This window comes from Martes martes, assembly GCF_963455335.1.
Source record: "Martes martes genome assembly, chromosome: 6".
Classification (NCBI taxonomy): Eukaryota; Metazoa; Chordata; class Mammalia; order Carnivora; family Mustelidae; genus Martes; species Martes martes.
The window spans coordinates 58206084-58233454 of record NC_137893.1 but is presented as its reverse complement, the minus strand read 5'-3'; the positions used below and the strand labels follow the sequence as shown (position 1 = coordinate 58233454).

General features: G+C 39.0%; 1 long non-coding RNA gene across 1 annotated transcript in view; it reads left to right on the top strand.

Annotated features, from left to right (window-relative positions):
• LOC308345235 overlaps positions 1-27084 on the top strand; it is a 45827-nt gene extending 18743 nt beyond the window's left edge. The window contains exons 3-4 of the long non-coding RNA XR_013967045.1: positions 23251-23393; positions 26859-27084. This is a non-coding gene — a long non-coding RNA (uncharacterized lncRNA). The remainder of the gene's footprint in view (positions 1-23250; positions 23394-26858) is intronic.
• The last annotated feature ends 287 nt before the right edge of the window (positions 27085-27371 follow it).

Sequence of the window (27371 nt, the reverse complement as noted above, 5' to 3'; positions counted from 1 at the left end):
ATCCAGGCAAGAACAATTTTTTTGAAGATTTTATTTATTTATTTGAGAGAGAGAAAGAGTGTGTATGCTGAGCAGGGGGAGGAGGAAAGGGAGAATTTCAAGCAGACTTGTAGGTCTGGATATCAGGACCATGAGATCCTGACCTGAGCTGAAATTAAGAGTCAACACTTGACTGACAGAGCGACCCAGGTGCCCCCAGGCATGAACATTTTTGAAAGCTTCCTGAGTGATTGCAACATGCAAGTGTTATATAATAAATAATTCAATTGGCATTCATCCCTGGTTCTTAGGGAGGAGAGAAACTCCAAATTCTTGGAATTCCCCCGTGATAGGGGAGTCTTTGTTTTCCTGGGGTGGGCCCTTGGACCACACCTAAGTTTAGGCTAAGTAGGTGACTCAGAATGGGGACGGGTCTTGCCTGAAAGACCAACCATGGATTAAAAGTGGAGTCTTGAGCCACAGTGATACTAGCACAAACTTTCAACTTCCAAGGAGATGGGAGAGGCTAGAGATTGAGTTTAGTCATGTAGCCAGTGATACCATCGATTATGCCTACATAATGAAAGTTCAGTAAAAACTCTGGGCACCGTGGCTTGGTGAACACATAGATGTGCGAGAAGGGTGATGGGTCCTGATTCCATAGGGAGAACGCATGGAAACTCTGTATGTGGGACCTCCCAGACCTCACTGTATAGGACTCTTCATTTGACCAGTCCTGACTTGTATCCTTTATAAAAATACCCTGACAATCATATGGGTAACACTCTCCTGAGTTCTGTAAGTCATTCTAGAATATTATCAAACCTGAAAGGAAAGTAAAACCTCCAAAATTTGCAACTGGTTGATCAGTTGATCAGAAGTGCAGGTGGTCTGGGGACCCTGAACTTGCAGCTGGTCCCTGAAATGGGGGTATTCTTTATTGGGGACTTCCGTTAAACCTTGGAGTCTGATGCTGACTGTAGGTGATTCACATCAGAATTGAATAGTAGTATTATAAATATTTTATTTATTTATTTGTCAGAGAGAGAGAGAGACGCAGGCAGAGGGAGAAGCAGGCTCCCCACTGAGCAAGCAGCCTGATGATGCGGGGCTCGATCACTGTCCCCTGGGATCATGACCCGAGCCAAAGGCAGATGCTTAGCTGACTGAACCACCCAGGCATCCCCAAATAGTAGTACTATGGCAACAAAGTTGCCATAGGAACGACAAAGTTCCTCTTCTGGGAAAAGATGCCTCAGAGCATTAAGAGAGTGCCAAAATCAAATTGTCCATGCAGGTCAAGGCAGGGACACTATCAGGGCCCAATTAGCATAGGGTCATGTGGAAGGAGGTTGAGGGCAGGCAGGAATGAGGTAGAGGAGTTTGGCCTCAAAGTTCCATTTGGAAATGAGAGTAGAAATTATCAAACAGGACATAAGATCAGTCATGAAAAGTACCTATATGTTGTGGGACACTAGAGCTCAGTGCTCAAATGGGTAAGCTCCACTGTCCCTAGAGGCAGGCGCATTGTCCCCCAGAGGCTTTGACACAGAGCCACAGCCTCTTGGTGGTGGAGTATCACCAGCAATGGAGTATCACAAGCAATGGAGCATCGCCACCAGCAAGAGTTGTTGGAAGGAAGCTCTGTATTTCCCCAGGGCTGGTTTTATGAGTAAGGCTGAGCTGAAACAGCTAGTGCTGGAATTATAGTTGCTATGGCTGGATGGATCTGGAGTCAGTAAGTATAAGATTTAAATAATTTAAATTCTTCCCATAAGTGGCTTCTTAAAAAAATATGCTGAACATACAATAATTTGAATAAATCTTGTGTCTTGCATTTCTTGATATGGTAGGCTGAATGGGAAGCTCTTGTCAAGAGTGGGATGTCACCGAGCAAGGTCAGTTGACTGACCGACTTCCAAGAGGCAGCATTCGTCCTCACCAATCTGCTACTGTCCAGAGTCTTTCTCAGCTTTCCAGGAGCATCATTTTCATCTTGCTCGGACAAGCTGACTTACACTGAAGTAAACGTCGGGAGTCTCAAGTATATAACCCAAGTGTGTGTGAATTCATAATATATCAATAAGAATGGACTTACTCTGTACACAGAATCACTTAGGAAAAAAATGTATAAAAGTGTTATGGGGTGAGCATGCAGTTAAAAGAAGACAAATCTGCCAGACTGCCCTTAGAATGTCTGATGCTCTGAAGCCCCGGGGAGATGGAGAGTGTCCATCCCCACTGTGGGGAGGGCACGCCCACGCTGCCTAGCCTTCCGCCTTCCTGCAGGGCATTGGTCAGGCCCTGCAAAGCTTGCCTGTTCAGCTGCCCCTTTTCTTTGCTTTCTTTATTGATCAGTGCTCTCTGCTGATTGATTCATCTTTCTTTAGATGTGTTATTAACTGTAATCAGGTCACTGCTGAATCTTGCAGGCCTGAGAGCCATTTTGTCTCTTTATCAAGGTGACTTTACATCGCTCTCCGCTGGCCCATCATGGAGCGATTTTATGTTTCACTCTCAGAGTACAATTTTCTGAATTTTCTCCTGATTTAAAAACACATTTTAACTGGAAAATACACAAAAATATAAGCATCATTCCTCATTCCACCACTTTGCTGGGACATATCTTCTCTTACAAAGTTTGTTTCTGGGTTGCTGTGAGTATTCTGTTTTATTTATTTATGTGTTTATCGGTTCCTCTAATAAATAGAGAGATAACTGAGAGATAACTTGCATATAAAATCCACCTATTTCAAGTGTACAATTCAGTGTCGTTAGTAAGTACATGGAATTGTATCCCAGTCCATTTCCGTCAGTGCAAATTGATTTGCGGACAATCCCCATTCCTCCCTCCATTCCTCCCTCCAGTTCCAACAACCACGAATCTATATTCTGAATCTACAGATTTGCCTTTCTGGACATTTCATAGAGGCGGAATTATGTGATCTGTTACTTACTGTAACGGTTTTGGGGCTCATCCATGTTGCAACTTGTGTTTACAGTTCATTCCTTTTTATCGCATCATAGACTTCCATTGTGTGGCTATGCCACATTTACTTATCCACTCACTGCTTGGTGCAAGTTTGAATGGTTTCCACTCTTTGGTTATTATGGATAATGACGCTGTGAGCATTTACGTGCGTGTCTTTGTATGGACATAAGTTTTCATTTCTCTTGGGTAGATACCTAGAAGTGAAATTGCTGCACTATATGGTAAATTTATGTTTAGCCTTTTAAGAGACTGTCACATTTTTTTCTAGAGTGGTCGTGCCATTTGGAAATCCCACCAACAAGGTATAAAGTTTCCAGGGTGTTCACATCATTGCCAACACTTGGTGTTGGCCAACACTTATTATTGATTTAAAAGAGTTCTTCATATATTCTAGATACTAGTCTTTTATTAGATACATGATTTGCAAACATTCTCTTTCTAGAACTTATCCCTTCATTTTCTTAATGGTGTCTTTTGAAATACAAAAGGTTTTAATTTTGATGCAATCTAATTTAGCATCCTTTACAACTTGCTTTATGATCTATTTTGAATTATTTTTGTGTCTATGATGTGAGGTAAGGATCTAAATTCATCGTTCTGCATGTGAATATCTAATTACTCCAGGACTGTTTGTTGCAAGACAATTCTCATTGAATTTTCTTGACTCTTTTCCAAAAATACATTGACCATAAATATTTCCAAACTCTAAATTCTGTTCCATTAATTTATGTTTTTTCATATCAATATTATGGTGTCTTGATTCTAAATGAGTTTTGAAATTGGGAAATTTCTTCTTCTTCTTGGCAATTCTACTCTGCTTTTTGAGTTATAGTCACCACTTGGTATGGTTTTCTCCCACCTCTCTGGCTGTCATTGCCCATACCTGGTTGCTATCAGGGTATCCAGTTACTAGAACACTCTCCTCCTTCCTCTCCTCCACCTCCTCCTCCTTCTTTCTTCATGTTCTTCTCACTAGCTCTTGTTAATTACATACTTTGGTCTGGAAATGAAAGATCACTGTCTTATATTGATGTCATGCTTTCTATTTCTCCCACCATGCATAGGGCTCCGGCACAGAGAGGACTGGGAAATAAAAGCCCCCGGTATAGTTTTAGAATGGAGAACACTCTCTCACTCACTCCTATATTGACACCTGAAGTTCATAATAAAGGAGGCAATTGTCAACTGTTTTCACTGGTTTGACTTTACCCAGGGAACTGAATTCATATCTGGACACACAATATGAGTTTTTCCAGTAAATACAATTTGTTTTCCCTCTGAGACATCAACTTTTTCCTCACCTAAGACCATGCACTTCCAGGAAAGTTTTCTTTATTTCTTACTCCTGATGGAGCAGCATACCACACTCTTTTGGTAACAGTGTTTAGCTTAGAAGAAAACATGTGACACATTCAGAACTGCTAATATACAATGAGACTTGCTCTGGATTTCTGAAAGAGTCCCACTCAGCTCTACTAGATTTGAGACTGCAAAAAGGTAAAGCTGTATTTTTTAACCATGTTGCTCTTCTGAGGGAAAAGTCTCCCTGGATTTCTTTCTTAGAGAAATGGAGCTGTGAAATGAGAGGGACGGTGAAACTTGATTCTGGCCATCTTCTGTGAGCCTCTGTTTAAAACCATGCCTTGAATGAAACTTATTCTGGAGTTTTTAATTAAGTGAGACCATAAGGTCTCCTTTTTGCCTAAGCTAACTGGGTTTTTGGTTTCTTTGTGTTTTTTATTTGTTTGTTTGTTTTTGTTTTGTTTTGTTTTCCTATATGCAACCAAAATACTTGTTATTGATTCAGTTTAAGAGAGACACTGTTAATTTAGAATAAACCCAGAGAAGAATTGCCGGGGCAGTGAGTGTGACCAGAGCTGTGTCAAAGGGAAAGAAATAGAAGAGTTTGACTTAAAGAAAGAAGGTCTGGTGTGTATGTGTCACAGGAGAAGACAGATAGTAACAGTATGGGGGAGGAAACTAAAGAAAGAGATTATCTCCAAATATTTAATTAGAATTATTGATAGGAAGAAGTTCCTGGGAAACATATTTCAACTAATAGTGTTAAATTTTTTTTTTAAAGATGTTGCCTTCTTTTTTTTTTTAATTTTATTTATTTATTTGAGAGAGAATGAGTGAGAGAGAGCATGAGAGAGGAGAAGATCAGAGGGAGAAGCAGACTCCCCATTGAGCAGGGAGCCCGATGCGGGACTCGATCCTGGAAGTTCGGGATCATGACCTGAGCTGAAGGCAGTCGCTCAACCAACTGAGCCACCCAGGCACCCAATAGTGTTAAAATTTTAACAACTTTATGTATCTATAAAAGGAATGAATTACACTGACAATGTTTGCTATGTCCAGAAGGGTTTTAAATGATTTATCAGAGATATTGTAGAGTGAATTCAAGCGACCCAATGGATGATGTTTTTTAGAACTTTAGTCATTTGAATATCATCTTTTATGGGAAAGGTACAATTTGTACCATCTTTTATTAGTAATTTCCGTGCATCAACTCTTTATTCTTGTCTAAATAAGTTTATTTTAGAATGAAACTTGAAGTCACTTCAATAAATTAAAAAAAAAATCAGTGCCCCCCCAAAATGTAATAAAACAAACTTATGTTATTAAATCCTCATTAGAGTTTGCATCGCCAAAGCTCTGTGTCTGTGATCTGGACTGTCTTTGTTAAAAGGAAAATTGATAGTTGAAGATATGATAACACCAAACTCATCATTTCTCTCTCTCTAGACAGAAGGATTAAACAAGAATTGAATAGGAAAGTTTTTTTTTCTCACTAAGCAGTTCAGTGTTTTTAATGGCGTGCCACCCAAAATCACTCACTCATCTATTCATATATTTGGAAAGCCTATAGCCTGGGTGTAACTCACCCCAGAGCTTCCCAGTCTTTTCACAGCTTGTCACACAGAACAATATTATGTGGCACACTGGGGTAAACTAAGTCAGCTGTTCACCACCTGAGATGACTAGCCCAGGGGAGCTGACTTTGGCCCAGGCAGCCCACCACCCCCACCGCTGGGGTGGAGGACATGACTATATGGACACACAAGTAACTCTTGTAGTGAGCTTTCTAATAAGAGTTCTTGCCAAGAGTCTATAATTCTATACTATTTACTCTTCAAGTTTCTGCAATCCAAGAATTCAGCTTGAAGTAGTTAGTTTTTACATGTATGTCTGAGAGCTCATAGCCTGGGTAAAGAGCATCTCTACACCTTCTGGACAATTCTCTTGTGAGATATTTGGCATCTCCCTTCGTGCACATGACAGAGGAGAAGTCCTAAAATCAAGTTGCTATGTTACAATGGGAAAACATATCCCCTCTAGCTTCCTGACCACCAAATGAAACCACAGACAACCTCTCCTCTTGGATTTATACTACCCTTTACTCCAACTGATACACTGGAAAGTCTGACTCAGTAAAAATTGTGTGTGTGTGTGTGTGTGTGTGTGTGTGTGTGTTTAAAGAAACCTCCACAATCCTTTTGGTCTTACATGTATAAATGCACTTCAGTTCTCACAACAATCGGTTCATTCTACCCCAAATAGACAATCAGGTAAGAGGAAATCACTGTCTTTAAGAGCTTAGCTTTTGGCTGGGCTACCTTATTTGGAAGAATTTGAAATGTTGCTATGGCTCGCTGGGGCTGGAGAACATCTGATACCAGTTTAAGATTCCATGATTCATGAAAGGATTTTGGTCTGTTCCCTACCCTTTTAGTATTTCCTCACAAATAGACTTTAGGATTTTTCTAAATGGGGGACAGATTATTTCTTTGAGTTTATTTCTGTTTTTTCCTGCATTGTCTTTTTTTCTAATTACGGTGATTTACTGTCACTAGTGTTTTCCTTTTGAGTTCTTTGAGTCCGGGTGGGAGATCATTTTTGGCTTCAGACTGGAATGTCCCAGAATAACTGCTGTTTAACAGGCTGCTTGTGTGTTGCAATTTTAAGGGACTCTCATAGTTGAGGCTGAGATCTATCTATAGGCACCAAATAGAGTGGGAATATTTATATTTCTGATTTCTGTAAGACTCCCATCACTCCAAAGTACATCTAGTCCAATTCTTTACTCAGACCTGGACTAAGCAAAGCAGTGAGTGGACATCAAAGAATGTTCTATAGACTGAGTGTTTGTGTCATCTAAAATTCATGAGTTGAGACTGTTTCTGGGTAGTTTGCTGTAAGCATCTTTGTCACAAATGTTTTTGCTGCATAACTAATTGGTTGTCAGGCAAGTTTTCCATAAAAGACAAAAATCACGAAAAATAAAAGAGGGACATTCATTAAAAAGGATATAATGAGACATGAAAAATGAATGACAAAACTTAAAAGAATGGACTGCAAAATGCAAAACATTGGAATATATCCAAAATATGTAGCATAGGTTCATGGCAATATTGCCCAAATGACTGATTTTATTTTGTGAATTGTACCTAAGTATTTGTCTTCAAAATCTTTAATTAAAAAAAAAAAAACAACAACAAACCAAAAAATCTTTCATTCATAGCATTATCTTTTTTTTTTTTTTTTTTTTTACTTTTGACTTGTCTCCTTGTTTGGCATCATGCTTTATCTTTTTTCACTAAAATTTCTTCCTTCATTAAGAGAGGTATCAGTTTCTAAATACTAGGATGCATATTTGTAGATGTGCTTTGTATTGAGCTGTGAAAGACTTTCACATTGTTATTTGTTTTTAGCATATTGTTACATCTCCATTTATAGATGTTCCTAAATTCCATGGGGAATGAGGATTAAAACTCTGTGCCACTGTATAGACCATAATGAAGGCTAAGATTTATATAATATATATCTACAATATAAAAATGGATCCCTGCATTAAGAAAACAAACTATCAACAAGTTATTTTTTTTAATCATTTACAGCAAAATTGCCTTAAGGACAATTAGTTATGCAGTGAAAATGCTTGCAGCGAAGATGTTTACAAGAAGGATACTTATAGCAGAAATACCTGACAAAGTTTTAACTTCAATCCCAGATATGATTGTATTTGGAAGTGGAGTTTTGGGGAGCTAAGTAGGTCATGAATGAGATTCATGTCCTTTAAAAAAAAAAAAGATGGCCCAGAGAACTCCCTTTCCCCTTCTGCCATGTGAAGACACAGCGAGAAGACGACTGTCTGGGAACCAGATACCCAGTCTGTTGGCACCTTGATCTTGGCCTTTCCAGATTCCAGAACTGCAAGAAATACGTCCATGTTGTTTAAGCCACCCAGGCTATGGTATATTTGTTGTAGTAGCCCGAACACATTAAGACTAAATGCTATAGTAAGAGGCAGGATTTTAATTCTGAGTGCTTTTCAATTATCCTGGGACCTTCTTAAAATACAGATTCTTTCAAGGTTCTGAATCAGTAGGTCTATGCTGGGGACTAAGAAGTTGCCTTTCTGACAAAGTCCTGGATGCACCATATTTTGAGAACCATTGGTCTAAACAATTTCCCAAATTTGCCTGAAGACAAGACCCACCAGAGGTGGATGTTAGATATACAGAATACTAAATCTTTCCTTTAAGAATATTGATTCAGGGGCGCCTGGGTGGCTCAGTGGGTTAAAGCCTCTGCCTTCGGCTCAGGTCATGATCCCAGGGTCCTGGGATGGAGCGCCGCATCAGGCTCTCTGCTTAGCAGGGAGCCTGCTTCCTCCTCTCCCTCTCTGCCTGCCTCTCTGCCTACTTGATCTCACCTGTCAGATAAATAAACGTGATCTCTGCCTGTCAGATAAATAAACAAAATCTTTGGAAAAAAAAAAGAATACTGGTTCAGAGGGGCGCCCGGGGGCTCAGTCGGTTAAGTGTCCAACCCTTGATCTCAGCTGGGGTCTTGATCTCATGGTCTTAATCTCAGGGTCATAAGTGCAAGCCCTGCATTGGGGCTTAAAAAATATAGATATATAGATCTATCTATCTATATATGTGTGTGTGTATATAAATTAAAACATAGATGGATAGATAGATAGATGATAGACTGATTGATTCAGACGTCTGCATTGGGATCTTCAGTCTGCCCTTTCGAGAGCCCCTTCATGCTCTGGTTCCAGACTACCTCTGCACCTGATCTACTAGGACTACTCTACTGCTTCATTCATTCATTTTCCTCCCACCCTTTCAATCTGCGTCCTTCTCTCCCCGCCGCTTCCCCCTTTCTTCCCGCATATATTTGTTGAGCATCTCTTTAGGATATGGATCTGAATAAGAGAGATGGACTCTGCTTTTACAGACAAATAGATAAGTAAACAGATAAATAGGAGAATTACAGTTTGCAACACAAGCTAAAAAGAAAATCAGTATGGCGATACAATGCAAAGGGGTAAGGCTGAGATAGGAAACCATTTAAGCCAAGATTGTGAAGGGTGTTCTCTAAGGAAGAGAGCTAATCTAAAATTCATATCCGACCCTCCAATCTAAACCATACTACTTGCTGAATGTGCCTGTGTTTTGGGGACACATTGCCTGTGTTCATGCTGTTTCTTTCACCATGAGTGCCTTCTCACCAATCCCATCTACTAATTAAAACCAACCTAAATGCCACCACCCTCATCCAGGTTCCCCAGCCATATGTGAGATCTCACCCCCTCTGAGCCCCGGAAGCACCTGCTACATCTCTGATCTTGTCTTGATCTTTCTGCCTTAAATTGTAGTTGTTTTGTAATAATAATGGGTGCATTTTGTTAAAGCACACTATTAATTTACATACATCATCTCAATTATTCAACAACACTGGCAGGTGATCTTATTATCTCCATGTCATAAAGAAAGAAACTAAAACTTGGGAGAGTCTAAGTAACTTGCCCGAAGTCTCAGAACAAATGAGTGACAGAGCTGAGATTCAAATATGGCCTCCCAGTTGATCAGTCCTATCTCCTATAGTAAATCTTAGGCAACATGGGAGAAGGGACTGCTTTGTCTTTATATCCTTCAATTAAAGCAAACAATAAAATCGACTTGCAGAGGAGCTCTAACATTTATGAAACACAAAGAAAAAAAGAGAAGAGAACAGAATTCCCCTCCCAAATTATATTATTTTAATAAGATGCTGTAACAGAGTATCAATGGCTTAAACAATGGAAATTATTGTCTAACAGCTCTGGAGCCTAGAAGTCTGAGATTAGGGGTTGATAGGACCATACTGCCTCTGAAGGTGCCTGGAAAGTATATGATCTGCATCTTTCTCCTAGCTTACGGTAGATCCTCGGCTTATGGAAGCATAATTCCAACAAATCTGCACATTGTGTTCTCCCTATGTATGAATCTCTGTGCCCAAATTTCCCCTTTTTATTAGAACACCAGTCATGCTGGATTAGGGGCCCTTCTACTGACCTTGATTTAACTTAACTAATCACACATGCAACAATCCCACTTTCAAATAAGGTCAGATTTTGAGGTGGGGACTCAGACTTCAATATATGAACTTTTAGGGGACACAGCTCAACCCACAACGTAATTTTACTACCTAGCATCCATCACAGTGCTGTTCCCTAAGCCAGGCAACCTGATGTAGTTGTTCTAGTTGTCCTGTCCTAAAACCAACATTACAGAGGGGTCACATGATTTAGACACATTGTATTGTGCTAACATGGAACCTGGTTTTAGCTTTGCTCTTTGAAAGATTCTGTCAATCTGACATCAATATTAGCTTTTCACGTAAGTCAAAGAGGTCATCTACTTAGTACCAAAAACCTGGTCTACTTGAAGCTACTGTCACCTGTGATTCCTTCCGCCTCTCATGAAAGGGGTGAGTCAATTTCTGTGGATAACATTACAGTCCCTACAAGTTATGTTTGATGGTGCTTAAAATGCTTAAATTTTATTTCCAAATGGGTTTAGCTTAGTGAGTTTCACTAAGTTTCAGCAGTAAAAGGAAATGAAATATTAATATCAAGAACTATTCCCATCCAGAAAGAAGTTGGGCTGGTAATTTAGGAAGCCCTAAATGGGAAATGATCTCTACACAGTACATCATAATGCAAAATAGGTTAGAATGTTGCAAAGTCAAAAATTTAAATGTAAAGTTCAACCAAGCACAAAGTGAAGGGGCATGTAAATGTGAAGAATATTCAAGAGGCCAAGTGTAGCATTTGGCTTAAGAGACTGCAGAATTCCTGAGGGGAGGGACTCTCCTCTGACTCAGCTTTGCTCCATAGCAGTGCCTAGCCTGGGGCGTTACATAGAATCACTTTTAATACCTTAAGCTGAGTGAAGTGGGTTTTTTTTGTTTGTTTGTGTTTCTTTTTTGAACGTATCTTAACCCTCTTGATAGAGATAGGAAGCATTCAGTTACGCTGAAGAAGTTAAATAAAGATGGGTGGTTTTTTAAGATTCGCCAGGAACTGTTTCAAGTCAAGCAGGGAATGTGGTAAACTCTATTATCTCCACCCTAAAGCTAAGGGAACAGGGAGATGGAACAGCTCACACAACTAGGAAATGGTAGCCATGGGAATTCACACGTAGGCTGTTTACACTGAAAGCCCACATTCTGAACTGTTGTACAATATATCAGTTAACGCCACTGGTGAGCAGCCAGAGAGAGCTTTTTTTTTTCTTCTCCTAAAGAATTCTTCAATTGAGGTGTTTACTGTCAGCTAATCAGTGTGTTACTCCTGCTGAATTTAACAAATTCAGTGTGGTGACTAAGCATTCCATCTTTGATAGTTCTCCAGACCTAAGTTTAAGTCCTGGCTTTGGCATAGCTTGGCTATGTAACCCTGTGCTACAAACTTTTCTAAGACTCCATTTCATCATCTATAAAATAAGGCCGATGATTCTTACCTCATAGAATTGTGATTACATGTTTAAAGCATTAGACATAGTGCTTGATACATAATAGAAACTCAAATGATATCTAAATTGTATACCTATTTCATAAGTAGTATTTCATTGTATGGATATACGCAATTTGATTATTCACTGTTGATACATATTTGGATTGTTACTAGCTTTTAACTATTACAAATAAAGCTACTATGAACATTCTTTTTTTTTTTTTAAGATTTTTATTTATTTATTTGACAGACAGAGATCACAAGTAGGCAGAGAGGCAGGAAGAGAGAGAGGAAGGGAAGAAGGCTCCCTGCTGAGCAGAGAGCCCGATGTGGGGCTCAATCCCCGGGATCATGACCCGAGCCAGAGGCAGAGGTTTTAACCCACTGAGCCACCCAGGCGCCCCTACCATGAACATTCTTACACACGTCTTTGTATAAACTTACGCTTTAATTTCCCTTGGGTAAATTCCTAGAGTGGAACAGGGGCATGTTTAGTTTGTAAGAAATTGCCAAAGGAGTTGAAGAAACTTTCGAAAGGAGTTACACCATTTGATATTCCCACTAGCCATCTATGAGAATTCCAGTCCATCCCCATTCTTGTCAGTGCTTGATATGGTCAGTTTTATTTATGTATTTATAGAATTTATTTTACTGTGGTTAAAAAAAAACATAGGATTTACCATTTTCAATATTTTTAAGGGTATAGTTAAGTGGTGTTAAGTATATTTGCATTATTGTGAAATATTGTATGTAATGTTGCTAGGAAACATCCTCAGAACCTTTTCTTTTTGTAGAACTGAAACACTATCCCCTTTAAACAGTACCCCCCCAAGCCCCCTCACCTTGCCCCTGCCAACCAGCATTCTACTTTCTTTCTCTGAATCTGACTACTTTATATAACACTTATAAGTGAAATCATACCATATTTGTCCTTTTGTGACTGGATAATTTCAGTTAGCATGACATCTTCAAGATTCATCCACGTCATAGCTTGTGATAAGATTTCTTTCTTTTTTAAGATGGTATAGTATTCCTTCGTATGTGTAGATCACATTTTGTTTACCCATTTGTCTGCTGATGGACATTTGTGTTTTTCCACCTCTGGCTATCGTGAATAGCACCACTATGAGCATGGATGTACAAACATCTCCTAGACCACACTTTCATTTCGTTGAGATATATATCTGGAAGTGGGTTTGTTAAATCATATGGTAGTTCTACTTAAATTAAAATAAAATGATTAATTAAATTAGTAATTAATTTAAGGTAATTAATTAAATGAATAACTAAAATAGTAAAAGGGGGCTCCTGGGTGGCTCAGTCGGTTAAGCATCTGCGTCTGCCTTTGCCTCAGGTCATGATCCTGGGATCCTGGGATCCAGTCCCGCATCAGGCTTCCTGCTCAGCGGGAAGCCTGCTTCTCTCTCTGCCCCTCCCCTTGCTTGTGCTCTCTCTTTGAAATGAAATGAAATGAAATGAAATGAAATGAAATGAAATAGTATAAGGAACTGCCATACTATTTTCCAAGGTGGTTGCACCGTTTAAAAATCCAACCAACAACGCTCCAACTTCTCCACATCCCTGTCAGTACTTTTTGTCTGCCTGCCTTCCTTCCTTCCTTCTTCCCTCCCTATCTTCCTTCTTTCCTTTCTTCTTTTTTTCTCATCTTTCTTTCTTCTTATAGTAGCCATCCTAATGAGTATATAGTGATATCTCATTGTAGTTTTGATTTTGCATTTCTCTGATGATTGGCGATACTGAGCATTTTTTCATATGTTTACTGATCAGATGTTGAACCATCCAGGAATAAATTCTACTTGGTCACGGTGTATAATCTTTTTAAGGTGCTATTGAATTCAATTTGCTAGTATTTTGTTGAGGATTTCTACATAGTATTCATTGGGAATATTGGTCTGGAGTTGTCTTACACTGTCTTTATCTGGCTTTGGTATCAGCGTAATACTCATAGAACAAATTTGGATATATTCCCCCTTCAGTGTTTTGCAAGAGTTTGAGAAGGATTGGAGTTAATTCTTCCTTAAATATTTGGTAGAATTTTCCAGTGACACCATCCGGTCTTGGGCTTTTCTTTGTTAGGAGGTATATATATTTTAATCCTTGTCCTTTGAAACTAGAGAGACTATACATGATTTGGGAATGAGACTATCAAACAATGGCCAAAGAAGAATAATCAATCCATTCTATGCCTTCTCTTTTGTCTGGTCACCCAGAAGTATATTACCTATTATGATGATCATTGCCTGTGTGTCCCTTGAAATTATTTTTATCTGTGCATTCACCTGAACCTACTTTCCCTTCCACATCAATTCAAGACCCCTTTTCAGAGTCCTGACCCACCTTCCCAAGTAACTGCATACAATTTAGAGATCTTTTGAGAACCAAACTGCTAGTTGTGTGAGACTCATGTCTTACAAACTGATGACCACCTGTAATTTCTGTCTCTGAAACATGGCTTCTGTATTTTCTTACAATCTAATCTTTAGTCTTTTCCTGATGCTCTAGGCCAGACATCTATGAACCAGGGGAATCTGTTGGGAGGTTTTTGTTTACTGATGCAATCTTGTTAGGAGTTGTGGTCTGTTCAGACTTTCTTTTTCTACATGATTCAGTCTCTGTAGGTTGTCTACTTTAGGAATTTTTCCATTTCTTTTAAGTTATCCAATTTGTTGGCATATAATTGTTCATAGTAGTGTCTTATAATTCTTTTTATTTCTGTAACATTGGTTGAAATGTCCCCTCTTTCATTTCTGATATTAGTTGAGTTTTTTTTTCTCTTTTTTTCTTAGGGAATCTAAGGGACTCTCAATTTTGTTGATCTTTTCAAAAAGCAATTCTTAGCTTTGTTGATTTTTTTCTATTCTCAATTTCAATAATTTCTGCTTTAATCTTTGTTATATCCTTAAGATAATAAATTTTATGTTATTTTTAAAATCACAATTAAACATTTTTTAATTAAACCAAGAAAGAAAGATTGGGTGCCTGGCTGGCTCAGTCAGTGGAGCATGCAACTCTTGATTTCATGGTTGTGAGTTCAAGCTCCACATAGAGCTTACCTAGGAAGAGAGAAAGAAAGAAAGAGAGAGAATCAGTTTGCTTGGGGGAAGAAACAGGAAGAAGGGATTATAAAGGGTCATGAGGAAACTTTTGAGGCTAACGGATTTGCTTGATTGTGGTGATGTGGTTTCACAAATATAAATATATGTCAAAACTCATCAAATGGTACACTTTACATATGTGCTGTTTATTATACGTCATTATACCTCAAAAAAGCTGCCAAACTGCAGATTTTCTAAAAACAAATCATATTTAAATGTGTAAGTATACATTACTACAAGTGATTTTTTTAAAAGATTTTATTTGTTTACTTGAGAGAGAGAGAGTGAGCGAGAGAGAGCACAAGCAGGGTAAAGAACAGAGGGAGAAGCCTGATGTGGGACTCATCCCAGGACTCTGGGATCATGGCCTGAGCCAAAAGCAGACTCTTAACCAACTGAGCCACCTAAGTGCCCAACTACAAGCGACTTTTTCTTAAGTGTTGTCTATTCAAAATTCCTTAATTAAAAAGTCAGTATATTTGTCTCCTTTACATTTTCCTGGCTCTCCAAATTTTGATTCTGAGCTCCTGTTACAATTCTGAGTCCATTTCTCTCAGTTTTCTTCAGAAGAAGTAGTACCTACAAGAACTGAAGTTCAACAGAGATATACCAGAAACTATTTATCGATTAGGATTTCATCATGATATCTTCAGATAGACAGTCATTCCATCAAAAGAGGTTGTGTCAATGAGATGATGTTGTTTTCTCAGTTTTTTAAAACATGTAGCATTTATGACATTATTGCACACTTCATATGTTTAACTTAGAAGTCTATTTTTTTATTTTTTATTTTTAAAAAATATTTTATTTATTTACTTACAGAAAGAGAACAAGAGAGAGAGCATTAGCAGGGGTATGGTCAGAGAGAGAGGGAGAAGCAAGCTCCCTGCTGTGCAGGGAGCCCGATATGGGGCTCAAACCCAAGACTCTGAGATCATGATCTGAGCTGAAGGCAGATGCTTAGTTTAACTGATAGAGCCATCCAGGCAGTCCCAAAAGTTTATTTTTCAAGAGCTTTATTTATCAACAACAAAACCAGCAATGTACCCCAGATGGCTTTAAGATGGTCATTGGGTTGTAGAACTTATGCAGTTTAAACCACTGATGTGACTACTTTCACACTATTGCCTTTAAATAAATCTAAAACCTTTAAATAAATCTAAAACCAAAAATCTTTGTTAAAACAAACTGAACCTAAAACACTAAGATGTACTATAAAATAAATGAAAAAAAAATTTTTTAAGTAGGCTCTATGCCCATCATAGAGCCCAATGTGGGGGCCCAAACTGATGACCATGAGATCAAGACCTGAGCTGAGACGGAGAGCCAGATGCTCAACTAGCTGAACCCCCCAAGCAGCCAAGATGAAACATGTTTTAAGGTAGCCAGACCTACGTGCAGTTGGGGATTCTTTTCTTTGATTCTTAGTCCTCACACCAGGTTCACTGCAATCGTAAGATTCTTCCCTGCTTTTGGCTTCAAAACTAGAAATTCATCCCTTCATCTCATTGATTCCATTATGTACGCTACCCCTTTGGGGACATAATGGCAACTTCAACTCCACATAGTGGCTTCATCTGCAAAGTAAATCTTACTAGTTCCAATCACCCCTGTGGAAGGCTGTGGCTTCTGTGTAATTTATTCAGCATTTTGTTCAAAAGATATTTACTGAGTGTCAAACTATGTACCAGGGCTCTCAACCAGAGACACAGTAGCAAATAAGAAAAACAGAGTCACTCTCATGGAATTTATAGTCTAATTGGAAGATAGGTATTGAACAAGCAATTATAAGATTGATGAGTGTTACAATAAAGGAAATACAGGATGTTCGCTCCGAGAAAACATTTCTTTTTTTCTCTGGGCTTCAGGAGAAAAATCCACCCGGTTAAAAAATGACTGTTTGCCCTCCAGCCCTCTGCTCCTGGTGAGCCAAAGGAAAGATTCCATGTAGGGAGTATCTGTATCAAGAACGAGAAACAAGTCCCCGTAACTATTTTTTTTCCTTCCTTTTTTAGGAATGTCGAGGCATCCTTCTTAGCAACTGGCACGTTTCCAGCTTAGCTTCTGACCGTGTAGGACTGGGTATTTGTAACAATTACTTGGTTTTCTCTGGATGATTCCAGTTGTTCCCATTTTATTAGCTATCCCGGCCTCGGAGACACTTAGAAACAACCGCCAAAAAGAGACTGAGCTCCTATATTTTTAAACAATGGCTAAGACAGTTGTTTGACAACGTTTACAAATCAGTTTCAGGAGAGCCTTGAAGAGATTTGTTTTCCCCTTATGTCTTAGATTTCTTGAAACACGGGGGAGCTCTCAGAGAAAGCCTCTGCTGATTTTTAAGGCTACATTGACAAGTCAGTAGTCTCTTTGCTACGAAAACCATTCAGCGGGTCTACACGGGTCTACCCACAAGGTAAGCTTGTGGGAGAGGAAGTAAATGAGCAACTTGGGTCTTCTGCAGGATCTGTGGGTTCGGCCTCAACCCCAGGGTTGGCAGCAGCCACAACAGCAGAAAAAAGAGGGTCGCATCTGGTTAAGAACACAAAAGAGAGATAAGATGCTTTTCAAAAGGTAACCTGGATTATTTTCAAACTGGGGCTAAGCCACATAGAAGATAAATGACATGTTTACCGGCAGAGTCCTACGGAATTTATGCCAGGCCAAGAACACAAGCTGGCTCAAGTGAGTTACCTTTTCTCCACGTTTGTCCCCCCAGCTCACAGAGGAGGGGGCGGGAGCACCAGCAGCCACGCAGTTCTTGCCCCCTCCCTCTGCTTTCCAACAGCCCGGGTATGCAGGAGAAGGGGTGCAGGCCTGAGAGACTAGTTCAGCATTTCTAGTGAGTCTCTATTTCTTTCGGCTGGGAAGGATGAAGAGTTGTCCTGGCAATGGACCTGCGATGATCAGACAGCACCTCTGTGTGAATGTTAACACCTTGGAGTAGGAAGAGCCCTGAACTTTGGGAAAATCATGCAACCTCCCTGGGTCTCATTTTTTCCCCATTCGGGATGCGTGGGTAGCTCAGTCAGTTGAAAGGGGCTAGGTTAGAAGGCTGCACAGCTGAGTCTCATGGGATACTTGTTAAAAATGGGTTATTTCTGGCCCAGGCCTGCAGATTCTGACTAGTGGTCGGACTTGGCGGGAGGAGGTGAGTGAGAGTGGGGTGAGAGGTGGGAGGATGGGTTGTGAACTGTTTTTGCAAAGCTCTGTGGCTGATTCCTACTGGTGACCAGTACAGTTCTGCTCTAAAATCCCTCAGGGATGGTTTCGGGAGGCCACAAACTTACTACTCCACCAGGAACGCACCGGTATTGTCCTAGGTAACGTCTCACAATGTATGCTGAGAAGAAAGCATTTGTTGCTCTCTTCTCCCATCTCCCAAAGACGGATCTGGGTTGATCCCAGGGTTATAAACAGTGATAATAACAATAATAGAAAATTCCCTCCACACCAGCCACTGTTCTAAACATTTCATATGTCTCCATAAAATTCTCTCAACAATGCTGTGAAATAGAGTATTATGATTATCCCCATTTTACAGGTGAAGAAAGCAAGGCACAGAAAAGTCAAATAACATATGTGTAGTAACACAGCAAAGTGTCCTGGCTGGATTCAGGTTGGCTCAGGGGAACTTTCTGTCTGAAGAAACCCAAGAAGTGTCTCTTTTACTTTGGGTGGCAGTGGCACTTTGTGGAAAAAGCCTAGGCTTTGGCATCAAACACTTGGCCAAATTCTGGGGCTACTACTTACCAGCTGTGTGATCTTGGGTGACCTTACTTAGCTTTGCTAAGTGTCTTAGTCAGCTCAGCCTGCTGTAACAAGGTACCATAGACTGGCTGACTTCAACACCAAACAAACATCTATTTTTTACTGATCTGGAGACTGGAAAGTCCAAGATCAAGGTGCCAGACAGTTTTGTTTCTGGGGAGAAGTCTCTTCGTAGTTTGTAGACAGCCGTCTTCTCGCTGTACCCTCACATTGCAGAGAGAGAGAGGGTACTGGTCTCCCTCTCCTCTCAGAATGGCCCTAATTCCACCATGGGGGCTTCCTATTTATTGCCTCTTCTAAATCTAATTAATGTTCAAAGGTTCTACCTTCAAATTCCATCCCGTCAGTGTTAGGGCTTTAACATAGGAATCTTGAGAGGGCATAACCATTCAGCCCATAGCACTAGGCCTCAATTTCTTTATCTGCAAAATATATATCACACCATTTGTAAGGTTTAACAAGGAAATAAGATTTTTATAAGGCCTTAACTCAGTCTCATAATAAAAACAAAGTAAAGTGTTCAAACCTTTCCTGACTATATATCAGGTTCTGTTGAAAAAAAAATCTAAAGCATAATAATGATTTATGGGATGCCATTCTTTTGGAACTGCACTAAATGCATTTATGTATTATATTTATTGGGTCCTTCCTAACACCGTACAAGTATTATTAGTAAGTATTACTATCACTATTTTATAGATGGGGAAACTGAGAGGCTAAATATCCTCCCAAAGTTACAGCTGGTGAGTAGCAGAACTGGGAATGGAAACACATTGTGGGCTCTGAGTGTTGCTGCTTCTGTTTATATAAGAATATATGAAATTCATTATTTAAAATGGTCATGAAATAAATGTAGATGAATATTTTTACCTGAGAGTTCCAAGGTTGCAAGAAGTGTTTACTAGGAGCCTCACAAGGAGAGAATTCAACTCTTTCATCTTAATGATGACTTTATTTGCCTACTAAAAATAAGAATAAAAAGGGAGGGGGAATTGGGGAGATATTAGTCAAAGGGCATATAGTTTCAGTTACACAAGATGCCTAAGTACTAGAGATTCACTTCACAGCATAGTGTATATAATTAACAATACTGTATTGTATACCTAAAAAACTGGTAAGAGAGTAGATTGTATATTGAATTTTCTTATTAAAAAAGAGGGAGGGTGGGAACTTTCAGGGGTGATGATTATGTTTGTTATATTGTTTATAGTGACAGTTTCATGGGTGTATGCTTAGCTTCAAACTCACCAAGGTATATACATTAAATATGTACAGCTTTTTTTCTATGTCAATCATACCTCTCTCTCTATATAGACACATGATCATACAATGGGACAAAATGGCCAAAAAGGAATATAGTTGCCCTGATCTCTGTTTTGTACCCCTCCCCCCACCTCTTGACATCTATTACCAAAAGCCAACTTCAAGGAGAGCAATATAGCTCTGAAATCATTGAGCCTGAGGGCATCGCTCTTTTCTAGAATTCTTTAGTGGGGGAGCTGTCACCCAGCCCCTAGTTTTCTGTTTCTGACTCATCAAAGGGGTATAGAAACATTTACGCTCTCTCCTTTGGAAGAATTCTTCTGTGACCTTCTCCACCTCCAGTCTAGCCTGCAGGCTGAACATGTTGGTTAAAGACAGAAAAACTTAATTTTTAGAGAAACCGATAAACAAACTGGGATTGAGTTTCCTTTTTAGGAGAAAATCTTCTCGATTAAAAAAAATCAGTATTACTTTTAATATTGAAAAAATGTGTTGGTTAGGAAACTCTTGGAAAAAACTATCATAGTAGTGCTAAATTTTTTTTTGAAGAAATTGCAGTATAATCACAAAACCACGCAACTGGTATTAGAAACAAAGGCACTGACAGAAAAACCTCTTTTCCAACATAACCAGAGAAATGATGATAACCACCAAATCTCTGTTTGGCAGGATCCAAACCTTGGCTACTCAAGATAAACCACCAGAGAGGCTGGAGGTCAAGTCTGGGAAATGCCAGAGTAACCACACTATTCATCCCACCAACCCCAGACAGTTAATCAATCACAAAGACTGAAAAATGAACAATGAGGACTTCTAGAATTTAAAGAAGTTAACCCTGGGGATCTTAATACTGAACAAACCATACCATTAGCCGAAGAAAGATAAGCAATACAGTGCAGCTGGCTTGAGCCACTCTGGGGACTATATCTCAGAGAAGGTTCTAGTAGGAGTGGCCTGGTAATAAATAACATTTTGTGATAATTAAACAAGGATTGTTACTCACAAAAATTGTAGCACAATGCCAAGAAGTAAGCCAAAATTTATTCTTATGTTTTTGTGTTTTACTCTTGCTGCTGACCTTATCTTTCCAACTTGTAATTTTGATACGGTCCAACTTTCCTCATCTACTTAGTTTCAGTTTTATTTAATCATTATAGAGATAAGCTGAAGTCCCGTAGAGAAATCTGTTAGCCACTCAATAGTTAAATACTTATTAAGATGATGACAGCAAGAAATTCTCTTTTTTCTTTTGTCTCTCTTTTTTAAACAAAGATTGGTTGAGAATAGGGTGATCTCAGGCCTAAAGTATTTGGCTTTCCCCTTTGTTCGGGACTCCTGGCAAAGCAGGGGTGGTCTGGTGATCTACAATTAAGAAGACAGCCCCCTTCCCTCATCTTTTGCTCCAAGCTTTGCATGTATAAATTAAGCCTTTGGGGTTTTATAAGGTGCTAGCACTTTTAAAGACTGTTGAAATTATTGCTGTTTTGGTTAACAGATTTGTAATTATTGTAACTAATCTCAGCCAAAAGTTGAACTAGAGATTTTTGCACATTCAAACAAAACCTACTGGTATTACTTTACAAAACAAAAAACAAACAAATGAAATAACTCTGCTTCCATAATTAATTTCAAAGGACAACCATCAAAACAGTAGTCTTCCCCAAAGAGTGAGAAAATTTTTAAAATATGTATTTTAAGGGATTTTGCAACTGCAAAACAGACAAAAGTCCCTCCCCTGAAAATCTGAACTTAATAAACTGCTCAGAAATCTTGCTAAGCTAATGAAGGAGACCTGTCTCTTCGAGCTGTCCCTGATATGCTATAGTTGAGGGAAGAAAAAGCTCCTTTTCCCACCCTTCCCCCATGCGAAGCGCAGAGCTAGGGGCTTGCTAAGAGGCCCCACCTGAAGGAGGGGTTGATCCTTTCCCCTTGAGCCTGGGTCCAGTGAGTCCTGCTAGAAGAGGAGGCAGGTTGAATTCAAGTCTAGCTGGAATTCCCGAAAAAGAGGCACAGCCAGCATGGGGCAGAATCACAGTCCTCCAGATCCATGGGGGCTATCAGTTTTCCAAACTGTTTTTAGAATCCTCAGGTCTGGGAGTGGAATAGGTTATGCTCACCTCGGATGGTTTGGTTTGCAAATCTGGGAAGAGAGCCAGAGAGACCACTTTCTTCCCTAATTCTGGAGATGATGTGTGTTCTCCAGAGATGTAAAGTCCTAGACTCGTAGAACTGGACCTTTGGAGATTACCTAGTGAATCCATCTACTCATTTTATAGACCAGGTGATGGAGGCATTAAAAGTTAAGAACTTTGAGCGCCTGGGTGGCTCAGTCAGTTAAGCATCTGACTTTGGCTCAGGTCATGTCCCTGGGGTTCTGGGATTGCATCTATTGTCAGGCTCCCTTCTAAGCAGCGAGTCTGGTTCTCCTTCTCCCTCTCTTCCTCCCTGGGTTCATGCTCTGTCTCTCAATAAACAAACAAACAAACAAATAAATCTTTAAAAAAAAGGTTAACTTGCCCAGGGTCATTACATAGTTGGTCTCTGATAGAGCTAGAACTTGAAACCAATGTTTTCTCTCAAATCATTCGTGTTTGATAAACTAAGTAGATAGTACATTAAAAGTTTAGCTATATGAGGATATATAAAACATGAACCTCAGTATGTGTGTGTGTGTGTATAAAATATGTAAATTTCATGAGATGTCTATTTTATTATGATTAAAATTGTATATAGTATATATTTATATATTTGTAAATATATAAATATATATAACTTATATTATAAATATAAAATATATAAAGTAAATACCACAGTTCAGTGATGTTAAGGACCTTCACATTTTTACAATGCCCTCTTTCTACATGGAAATGGAGGAAGTCAACGAAAAATATTTTTCCATCATTAGTCCATTATAGAATGGACACATATTATGTGATCAACACCATGTTAGGGTCAGACAGACTCTAGACCCTCAAGGAACTTTTAATTTATTTAGACAACAAGATATATAAATAAGAGGCCGTAACTAACCATAACAAAGCAGCATATGATACATTTTAAATGGGTGTACTGACAACAAAATGTTAAGACTACAAAGGACACATGAGTACATGGATGAGTACTTAGGAAAAGCTTCCACGGGAAGATGGGCTTGAGGCACATCAATAAAAGGGAAGGAGAAGCGACAAGATGACATTCCAGAAAAAACAACAGAGTGACAAAGGCATGGGGGTGCTCTACAAAGGACTTTTTGAGAAAAAGCGGATATGAAAAGGAGTCTGAGAATAGCAAGAATTGTTTGCTACTACACGCAAGTGACCAGTTTTATCCCACAGGCAGTTGTGAGCTGTTGAATACTTTTGAACATCATCATCACCATGCTAACAAGTTGCTGTGATGGAAAAGTGGAGGATGGATTGATTGAAGGAGGAAGAGTTGGACGAGTGGGGCCAATTAGGAAGCCATGACAGAAGTTCAGGTATAAAGAAGAGAAGGGGTGATTGGTTTGGGAATGGGTCACACAAATGTGTGGAATAATGCAAAAGAAGAGTCAATAGATCTTACTAATTCATTCGATAATTGAGCATGGGGAAGAGAGGCAGGAATACTAGGTTCAAGCCAGGATTAAGTTACAGCAACCAGAATTGTACCAATTGAATGGATTGAGGAAGTCAAGAGAGGGAGAGAGTACTAAAGAGAAGTTTCATTATAGATACCCTGAAATGGAAATGATAGACATCCAAGTAGAAAAGAGAAAGTACTCAGAGAAATGTATCAAGCTGTACAACTGTGTGGTATTATTGAAAAGATTTTTAAAAACAACTCTCTTAGTTTTCACCTTCATCTTTGGGAATAAAGTATTGATCTCAACCTAACCAACTGAAATGGGAATGATTAAGCTGATCACAATGTATGATATAATCTTCATATAGTTGTATAAAGATTGTAACTCAAAGGCAAATGTCAGGTTCAATTTATAATAATGGAGAAAGAATTGGAGACATAGAAGTCTTTTAATATTGTATTCAGTTGAGAATAGCCCTATAGAAAATTGAAAATATATCCAACAACTTCAATACTGGTTTACATTAAGCTGCTGGGTTCAAGCATTTCAACATGATGTTATTGCTATGAAATACGTTTAGAAAAATCAAGAGTAAACATTGTGTAAAATGGCTTTGTACTAACAGTATTGGTATCAGAGCAAATAAAACTTTGTTTATGAAGTCATTTAATTTCCCACCATTCTGACCTAGAATTTTTGATTCCCAGCAAAAGGAACTTTGTTACTTATAGAGAAAACATAAATCTGTGTTTCCCCCTTTCTTTTTCTTGCAGGGAGGATTTATCTAGGAGGCGTAGTGCTTAGGGTCAATGATATTTTTAAAGAGCCTATGAAATTTAATTGAATTTTGCCTAAGAAGAAAAAATAAACCCTTGACATATTTTAAGTTATACCAAACAAATAATTTTAAATATTGATATTGTAGTGGGAGGGGCCCATGAAAGTCACAATATCTCCTACCTCCTGTACTTAGATCTGGGTCTCTGGGTCTAACCAAAAACCACTGCTCTTGGTACTATTTTGCATGAACTTAGAAATTCTGTGAGCTTGTTATTTTCATTAAAGTGAAATGTGCACATAATGTTAAGAATCAGCTAGTTCTGGGTGCCTGGATGGTTCAGTCGTTAAGCATCTGACTTCAGCTGGGGTCATGATCCCAGGACCCTGGAATTGAGCCCCTCATCATCGGGCTCCCTGCTCGGCTGGAAGCCTTCTTCTCCCTTTCCCACTCCCCCTGCTTGTGTTCCCTCTCTAGCTGTGTCTCTGTCAAATTAAAAAAAAAAAAAATCTTAAAAAAAACAAAAACAAAGTTTGCAGAGACAAATAGTCTCCAACCCTTGTTCTCCATATTCCTTCTCCCAGAGGCATCTACCTTCATCTTTTCAAGATACTTTTTCTTAGGCTCAGCTTGGGTCATGATCCCATGGTCCTGGGAGTTAGCCGCACATGGGGCTCCCTGCTCGGGAAGCCTGCTTCTCTCTCTCTTCCTTTGCCTCTCTGCTGGCTTGTGCTCTCTCACTCTCCTTCTCAAATAAATAAATAAAATATTAAAAAAAAATAGAGACACTTCTACTGATGGACACTTAGGTTAATAGACAAATGGATAGGGAAAATGTGGTGTATATACGACAGGATATTACACAGTCACAAAAAAAGTATGAGATTGTGCCATTTGAAACAACATTTGGGTGGGCCTAGAGGGTATTTTGCTAAGTGAAATAAGTCCAATTGAGAAAAATAAATTCCATATGATTACACTCATAAGTGGAATCTAAATAAATAAATGAACAAAGCAGAATTAGATGATACAGATGACAAACTGATAGTTTCCACAAGGGAAGGGAGATGGGAGGATGGGCAAAACGGATGAAGGGGAGTGGGAGATACAGGTTTCAGTTATGAAATGAGTTAAGTTATAGGGATAAAAGGCACAGCATTAGGGGGAAAAAAGCACTACTTCTGTTATTGCCTACGTATCTCTAAGTACCAAGTTTGTGATAATACTTGTTTTTTTCAGGTCTAGATATTACCTATTGACTTCCTGTCATGAAGATGAGGATTTAGATATCTTGTCTTTTCCACTCTTACCAAACCTAGTCATAAACACTTCTCAGCTGTTCATCCTGCTGACTGAGATTTATTGTAATTTTGATTGACTCAATGTTCAGGGTTACATTTTTATGACTCTGTAGGCTACTCAGTGTTGAGTCATATAGAAAACTATGATTACTTCCTCTTTACTGCTCAACTTGTAGTTTTCCCTTAGTTAAGAATTGTCTTGTTTTCTCATTTGCCTGGTTTTCTGTGTACACACTTATTTCTAGGTGCACATGTCTACCAGATGTTGAAATATCTTCTTGATACATTAATATGTGTTGGGTATTATGTCAATTTTATCTTTTTTAATCTCCTCTGAAGCATGTGGGCATGTATGAGTCCAGATGCTTGGTGCATCAGCCTGGGTAAATATGATAATTCCTTTGCGTTTTTTCCTGTGTTGGATCTCTTTTACATTGTAAAGCATGTCTCCCTTTTTCTTGGTTTACCTTCTTGTTTTGGTTGTGCATATTCTTTGGAAACTCTCTTAGAAAATGTGTGTGTGTGTAGTGGGGGTAAAGTTTTTCATTGAAAAACCTTTACCGTCACACTTAGTTGAGAAGTTAATATTAGTAAGAATTAATTTCCCTTCAGAATTTTGAGTGTGTTGCTCCATTTTCTTCTAACTTCCTGTATTGTTGTTGAGAACTTCAGAATTACTTGGATTCCTGTTACTTTGAATGTGATCTTTTCCCCTTCACCTTTTCTGAAAACCTACAGCATCTTCTCATGTCCCCTGTGTTCTAAAATATCTCTGTGATGTGCCTTGGTGGGGGTCTGTTTTTGTCCCTGAACACTGGGTAAGCCCTTTCACGTTAGAAATGTATATCCTGAAATTTTCAGAAATCTTAAATTACTTCATTGAGGAAATAATTGTTTTCCCTAGTCTCTCTTTGAGGGCCTTCTCCTGGACTGGTCTTTTAATTTGCTTATGCTTTCCCTCCTAATTTTCATGATTTTTTTCTTTTTGTTTTCTTTCTGCAAGATTTATTCTACTTTATCCTCTGGTCTATTGAGTTTTCATTGCTACAACCACGTTTACATTTTTGTTGTTGTTGTTGTTCTCTATGTCTTTATTTTTTGGCGTTTCCTATTCTTATTTTATTGGTGGAAACCTTCTCTTATTTTCTGTAGACACTAGTTAACTTTTTAATTCTCTGCCAGCCTAGTCATTGTTTCCTTCAAGTTGCCTTTCTCTGTTTACATATTTTATTCCAACATTTATGCAAGGGCTTATATCCTCAGATGTCTGATAATTCTTTTTTTTTTTTTTTCTTTTAGGGAGGAAGAGAGAATTGGGGGAAGACGGAGAGAGGGAATCCCAGGGTGTGGAGCCTGACGTGGGGCTTGATCTCACCACACTTAGATCATGACCTGAGCCGTAATCAGGAATTGGATGTTTAACCAACTGAATCCCCCAGACTCCCCAGATGCCTGATATTTCTTAACTGTGCAAGCATGATTAAGGGTGTTCAAATAAAAAGCTGTGATGTAGGTGATGTGGGGCAGCTGTTTGTCTTAGAGCCTCTATTGTCTATCTTTAAATGTTTTTTTTAGGCTGCTTAGAATGTGCTTCTAGTCTCCTGTGTGGAGGATAAATTCCTGTCTGCCATTATTCTGGGAGTGAGACTGGGAGGGGAGGCAGTCCCCTCTGCCTGGGGAGTCAGCTTTGAATATGCATACTCAATCCCCCTGGTTCTGGGCACAGTTCCCATGCTCTTGACCTGGTTTCCCAGTCCAGAGATTCCGTGGTTTCTCCGACAGTTGCTTAGCTGTGTAAGGAAGGCCAATGAC